Source organism: Triticum aestivum, chromosome 3D (genome assembly GCF_018294505.1).
Source record: "Triticum aestivum cultivar Chinese Spring chromosome 3D, IWGSC CS RefSeq v2.1, whole genome shotgun sequence".
Classification (NCBI taxonomy): Eukaryota; Viridiplantae; Streptophyta; class Magnoliopsida; order Poales; family Poaceae; genus Triticum; species Triticum aestivum.
Genome location: NC_057802.1, coordinates 190,472,586 through 190,479,395, shown reverse-complemented (window position 1 = coordinate 190,479,395; position 6,810 = coordinate 190,472,586).

Here is a 6,810-nt window from a genome sequence, read left to right as displayed (position 1 = left end):
CCGAGCTGTAGCGTAGTAGCTCCCGCGCCATGAGTAGCGCCGCCTGCGCATTCGTCGGCCCGCGACAAGCATGAGAGGACGAAGCCGTGGCCGAGGTGAGAGAAGGAGTGGCTGTGTGGCCGTCGCGCTGCATGGATGGCGACAGAGAGGAGTCCTGCTGCTCGTGGGCAGCAGGGTCGGTGGCAGCGTTAGCCGCGGCAAAAACGGAGTTGCGGGAAGCATCACGGCCCACCGCTACCATAATGGCGACGCGAGCCGCACGACGCTCGGCACAAACTCGATGAGCATCAGCCATGGAGACTGCGAAGAAAGAATGAGGACGGAACGAAAGAGCCTTGGTGCACCCCTACCTGGCGCGCCAAATGTCGGAATTAGGGCTCCACGGACTCGAGAAAGGTTCAAACTTTGGGGTGCGCACGATGAACCTCGCTTAGTCACTGCTTGCCGCTCGCTATCTCACAGCGAAGCTACGTCGAGCGCGTGCAAGATGGAAGAAGGATGGGACATGGTGGTTTACCTAGGTTTGGGCCACCCTGCGGTGTAAAACCCTACTCCTGCTTTGTGGTGGATTGCCTCGCGAGGAGGATGAGGATGAACTGCCCCTCGAGGGCTCAAGAGTCGATCGTCCAGATTTGATCACTCTCTACGGTGGAGACTAGCCTATATTTATTCTGGCCTTTGTCCTCTTCCCTCATGGTTTAGGCGAGAAGGGATACCACAACGACCAATTTTGAAGGGGGACAAGAGTACACCCTATCCTGACTAAAGTTGGTCTTCACCTGCAAATCTTCTGGTCATGACGCAGTGGTGGGCTCGGCGATAACCTCCTTCCTGTTGAGCCAGTGGTCTTTGTCTTGTTGTACTGGAATGGAAACCTTTAGGGGATTCCTAGGGAACCCGCGTACGTCCTTCCCTCCTTAGCACCAAAGAGGGAACTATCCTCTCCAGCTGAGGGAGTCCTGGACTAAGGGGTCCTCAGGCGTCCGGTCTGTTATCCATGGGCCGGACTGATGGGCTGTGAAGACATGAAAACCGAAGACCATACTCGTGTCTGGATTGGACTCTCCTTGGCGTGGAAGGAAAGCTAGGCGGCCAGCTGCAAAGATTCCTTCTTATGTAACCGACCCCGTGTAACCCTAGATCTCTCCGGTGTCTATATAAATTGGAGAGCATAGTCCGGATAGCACACATTCATTACCACATACACATAGGCTAGACTTCTAGGGTTTAGCCATTATGATCTCGTGGTAGATCAACTCTTGTAATACTCATATTCATCAAGATCAATCAAGCAGGAAGTAGGGTATTACCTCCATAGAGAGGGCCCGAACCTGGGTAAACATCGTGTCCCCCGTCTCCTGTTACCGTCGATCCCAGACGCACAGTTCGGGACCCCCTACCCGAGATCCGTTGGTTTTGACACCGACATTGGTGCTTTCATTGAGAGTTCCACTATGCCATCGGCAAATGATTCGATAGTCCCTTCGATCGTCAGTAATGGCGCCGCTCAAGGAGAAACCTTCCTCCCCGGACAAACCTTTGTGTTCGGCGACTTCGTACTGCGGGCCAACTCTCTTGGCCATCTGGAGTAGGTCGATAGTCACGCCCTGGCCATCAGGTCAGATATGGAATCTTGAATTGCGTCACGGATACTCGCGGAGACTTGATCTCCGATGGATTCAAGACTGCGGCAGTCGCTCCCCCTCTCTCCGATGAACATGACTTAAATCTGTCATCGGATCACACCCAGGAGATGGATCCTGTTGCTGCAACGGCCTCAGAACCGAAGCAGATCGTGCCCTTCGAGGCCACAAAGTCCACGACGTTGGAGCCGCACACGGACTCGACATCCTACAATATTTGTGTCAATGGAACCCCGGACTCGTTTTTGGCTACACATTCCAGATCAGACGCGCCTGCGGACACCGAGCTGGATCGGTTATCGATTTTCGAATTTGGTGCCGCAGACTTCTTCCAGCACTCACCTTTTGGTGACATACTAAATTCTTTAAAGAACTTCTCCTTGGAGGAGGGCTCACAGCCGAAATATGTTCGGGTCGAGCTAGAGACGGATGACGAGGAATTTTGCTTCCCACCCGCCACCCACTCATAGCCACTGTCGATGACTTAACCGACGTGCTTGACTATGGCTCTGAAGACATCGACGGTATGGACGACGATGCTGATATGGAGCAAGGCCAAGACCCACCATTCACCGGACGTTGGACGGCTACCTCTTCGTACGACGTGTACATGGTTGATACACCCAAAGGATCTGGCGACTACAACGAAGATCCAGATGCAAATAAAACCTCTGAGACACAGTCCAAGCGCCGACGCCCCAAGCGCCGTTCTAAGCTTCATCGCTCAAAGGACGAAAACACCGGCACCGGAGAGAATAGTACTCCAGGCGACGCCGAAAACAATGAAGACCCTGCCGGAGCTACATCCGAACAGGAGGAACATAACAACAGGCAAGACAACCCTGACGAACAGGCCATAGAAGATGACTCGGAGGACGACAGTTACCGTCCAGCTTCCGAGGAGGAGACAAGCCTCGGCAACGAAGACTTCATCGTGCGTGAGGATCCTCTGGAGCAGGAGTGCTTTAAGCTTCAGCTCATAGCCACTATGAAGAGCCGGAAAAAGAAACAGTAGCAGCTTCAAGCTGAACAAGATCTGCTCGTCGACAGGTGGACTGATGTCCTGACAGCCGAAGAATACGGCCTCAGGCGCCCAACAAAGAGCTACCCGAAACGCATACTGCTACCTCATTTCGATGAGGAAGCACCAGAGCACACATCTCCATTGCGTAATGCGGAACGACCACCACGTGGTCGAGACAGGGCGGCCGACCGGCCACCCTGCAGCCGGGATAAAGCGGCAACTCAGGCCGAACAGCAGCCTGCCCCACCGCCTCGTAAAAATAGAGACGGAAGAGTTCGGGGTCACACGTACGACCTCCGGCAGATCCTGGACGATAGAGCAGGACATACAAGATCGATTTACGGATCGCGAGGGCGTGCCTTGAGGCACGACGACAGCTACCTATTCGGACGTGATAAATCTAACCACACCCGGGCCGAATACCGCAGACGGACTCCGTCACAGCTACGCCACGACGTGGCCCGATATAGAGGCGCCGCACACCCTCTATGCTTCACAGATGAAGTACTGGATCACGAATTCCCCGAGGGGTTCAAGCCTGTAAACATTGAATCATACGACGGCACAACCGATCCCGTAGTATGGATCGAGGATTTTCTCCTTATCCATATGGCTCGAGGAGATGACCTCCACGCCATTAAATACCTCCCACTAAAGCTCAAAGGGCCAGCTCGGCACTGGCTTAACAGCCTGCCTGAAAATTCTATCGGCAGCTAGGAAGACTTGGAAGAAGCCTTCCTGGACAACTTACAGGGAACATATGTCCGGCCACTAGACGCCGATGACTTAAGCCACATAGTTCAACAACCTGGAGAATCAACCGAAAAATTCTGGACTAGGTTCCTAACCAAAAAGAACCAGATTGTTGACTGTCCGGATGCCGAGGCCTTAGCAGCCTTCAAACACAACATCCATGACGAATGGCTAGCACGCCAGCTCGGCCAAGAAAAGCCGAAGTCCATGGCAGCCCTCACGGCACTCATGACCCGCTTTTGCGTGGTAGAGGACAGTTGGCTGGCCCGTAGTAACAACACAGCTAGCGAGACAGGCCCCGCCGAGGCCAAGAACAGCACTAGCAAGCTCCGGCGCAATAGACACAAACGTCGAAGCAATGGCAACAATACCGATGACACCACGGTCAACGCCGGATTCACTAGCACCAAGTTCGGCCAACGGAAGAAGCCCTACAAAAGGAACAATGAAGGACCTTCCAGCCTGGACCGCATACTCGACCGTCCGTGCCAGATACACGGCACCCCGGATAAGCAAGCTAATCATACCAACAGAGGTTGTTGCGTTTTCAAGCAGGCTGGCAAGTTAAATGCCGAAAACAAGCAAAAGGGATCACAAAGTGAGGACGAGGACGAAGAGCCCCAGCAGCCGAACACTGGGGGGCAGAAGAAATTTCCCCCTCAAGTCAAAATGGTGAACATGATATACGCTACGCACATCCCCAAAAGGGAGCGTAAGCGAGCACTTAGGGACGTCTACGCAGTAGAGCCAGTCGCCCCAAAATTCAATCCGTGGTCATCATTCCCGATCACCTTCGATCACCCAACTAGTATCCGCCATGGCGGTTCAGCCACACTAGTCCTCGACCCAATTATTGACAGGTTTCACCTAACACGAGTCCTGATGGACGGTGGCAGCAGCCTCAACCTGCTTTATCAGGACACAGTGCGGAAGATGGGCATTAACCCCTCGCGAATCAAACCAACAAAGACTACCTTTAAACGAGTCATACCAGGCGTAGAGGCCCGCTATACGGGCTCAATCACGCTGGAAGTGGTCTTCGGTTCTCCGGACAACTTCCGAAGCGAAGAGTTAATCTTCGATATCGTCCCCTTCCGCAGCGGCTATCACGCACTGCTCGGACGAACCGCGTTTGCTAGATTCAACGCAGTGCCACACTATGCTTATCTCAATCTCAAGATACCCGGTCCACGCGGCGTCATAACAGTCAATGGCAATACGGAACGCTCCCTACGAACAGAGGCGCACACCACCGCCCTAGCAGCAGAAGTACAGAGCGGCCTTCTCAAGCAGCACCATAGTATGGCTGCCGAGCCCTCGGATGTCATCAAGAGATCTCGGACTACACTACAACAGGACGGTGCGGCTCGTCAAGAGCTCGACTAGCAATCCGGCCTCCGTCCCAATCCCAATGAGGTAGTGGCATTCGTACCACCTGTACACAATTACGCATTCAAAATTCCATGGACATCGACGGAGGCACAAGATAGCCCGGGGTCTATAGTCTGGCCAGACAGATCCTGGACACACATAATCTTACCTTTTTCTTGTTTCCGGTTCCTTTTTCCGTGGGCCTGATAGCAAGTCCTTTAGAAGGATTGGCATACAACGGAGGCAAGCAGCACAGGTGTGTAGGGTAACCTTTATACGTTCTTATTGACAATATTCAAACTTATTTCTCAGGACCCGCACGCTGCGCCCTACTGATCCCGGCATGTTGAATAGCCCGGATACTTCTCGCACCATATGTACAAGATACGCCTTGACGTATCCGTCCAGTTATAATAAAAATGGTTCGTGGCCCAGTTTCTGTGGTTTTCGCTTCTTACTTCGTTTTATTTTGATCTGCTTATCCGCTGCATGGATCCTCTTCCGTACGTTTCATATTCGCCAGGGCCTACTTGTCGCCCCACAATACGGCAGTAAAGTCCGAACACTTCCTATGTACAAGTTCGGCACCCCGAATTTAGCATTATATGCATTGGCTCCGAATCATGTCTTTGGTCAATAGTTGGGTTGCCCGGCTCCTGTGCTTGCTACCCTACGTTCCGCTCTATCGGCCAGGGTAGTAAAGGGAGAACTACTACGATTGTGCCCTGGCCTTGACAAGATGAGCACCTCAGTAGAGAAAGCCGAAAACTGACTGTCATGATACGCCGAGAGCCGGTCAGCTCTTCGAGGGTTACAAAATCGTTGGAGATTTTTTCCGCGTCATGCGAACGATCGGCACTTCCCGATCAGATGCTGACAGCACCCTGGCTTGGACCAGGGGCTGCGCATTTGCTTAATTATAAAACTCCTATGGCTAAGTGAGGGCGTTCAAGCCGTACAGTCCGATTGCCTTGTACGTTGCGCTAAACAACTCCTTCAAAGGACCATATAATTGGATCAAGATTGTTTAGAATCCATCCCGAACACCTCCGTACTACCTACATGAGGGCAGAAGCCGATGACTAGCCAACCCTCAGATTACATATTATACGGCCGCACAGGAGGAAACAATTCAAAGCATAACAAAATTATTTTACAAACACCGGCTTTGTTCCCATAATACAAGGCAAAGGCAACATGAATACATTTATTCAAATACAATGTCCTACGAACATTGTGCCGCCACAAGTCGAGACCCCTCTACGACATCCGCCAAATATCGCTCGGGTGTGCGGTGTTCCTTGCCCTCCGGCGGCCCGCTGGCAACTTCAACAGCGTTCATCTTCACCCACCACATCTTGCAGCGAGCGAAGGCCATACGGGCACCTTCAATACAGGCGGAGCACTTGATGACGATCAGCCGCGGATAGGCCTCCACCGGACGCCTCACGAGTCTGAAGTAGCTGCCAGGCATAGCTTCGGCTGGCCATAGCCGGATTGTCAAATCCTTCATGGCTAGTTCGGCCACCCTCTGCAGCTCCACCAGCTGCTTCAGCTGGTCGGTGAAGGACACGGGATGCTCTGGCGTCGCGTACTGTGACCAGAATAGCTTCTCCGTAGAACCTCCTCCGTCGGCTCGGTAGAACTCTGCAGCGTCTGATACACTGCGTGGTAGATCCGCAAAAGCCCCTGGGGAACTCCGAACCCGGGTTAGTAAAAGGTATTGCTTCTCCGCATACTTGCTTTGCATCTTAAATGCCTTACCCGCCATGATCTTCTTGGCCTCCTAGATCTCCTGGAGAGCGGCCTGGGCCTCATTCCGTGCGGTCACTGTGCTCTGACGAGCCTTGGTGAGCTCGGCCTCTTGAGCCGATGCATCATTCTCCAAGGTCTCACATTTTTTAACCGCATCCTGGAGCTCCTGCTGGATTTCCTTGACCCGGGCCTCGAGCTTCTTACGGGCGGCTTGCTGCTGGATAGCTTTCTCATCGGCCTCGCCCAGGGCCTTCATCAGGGCCT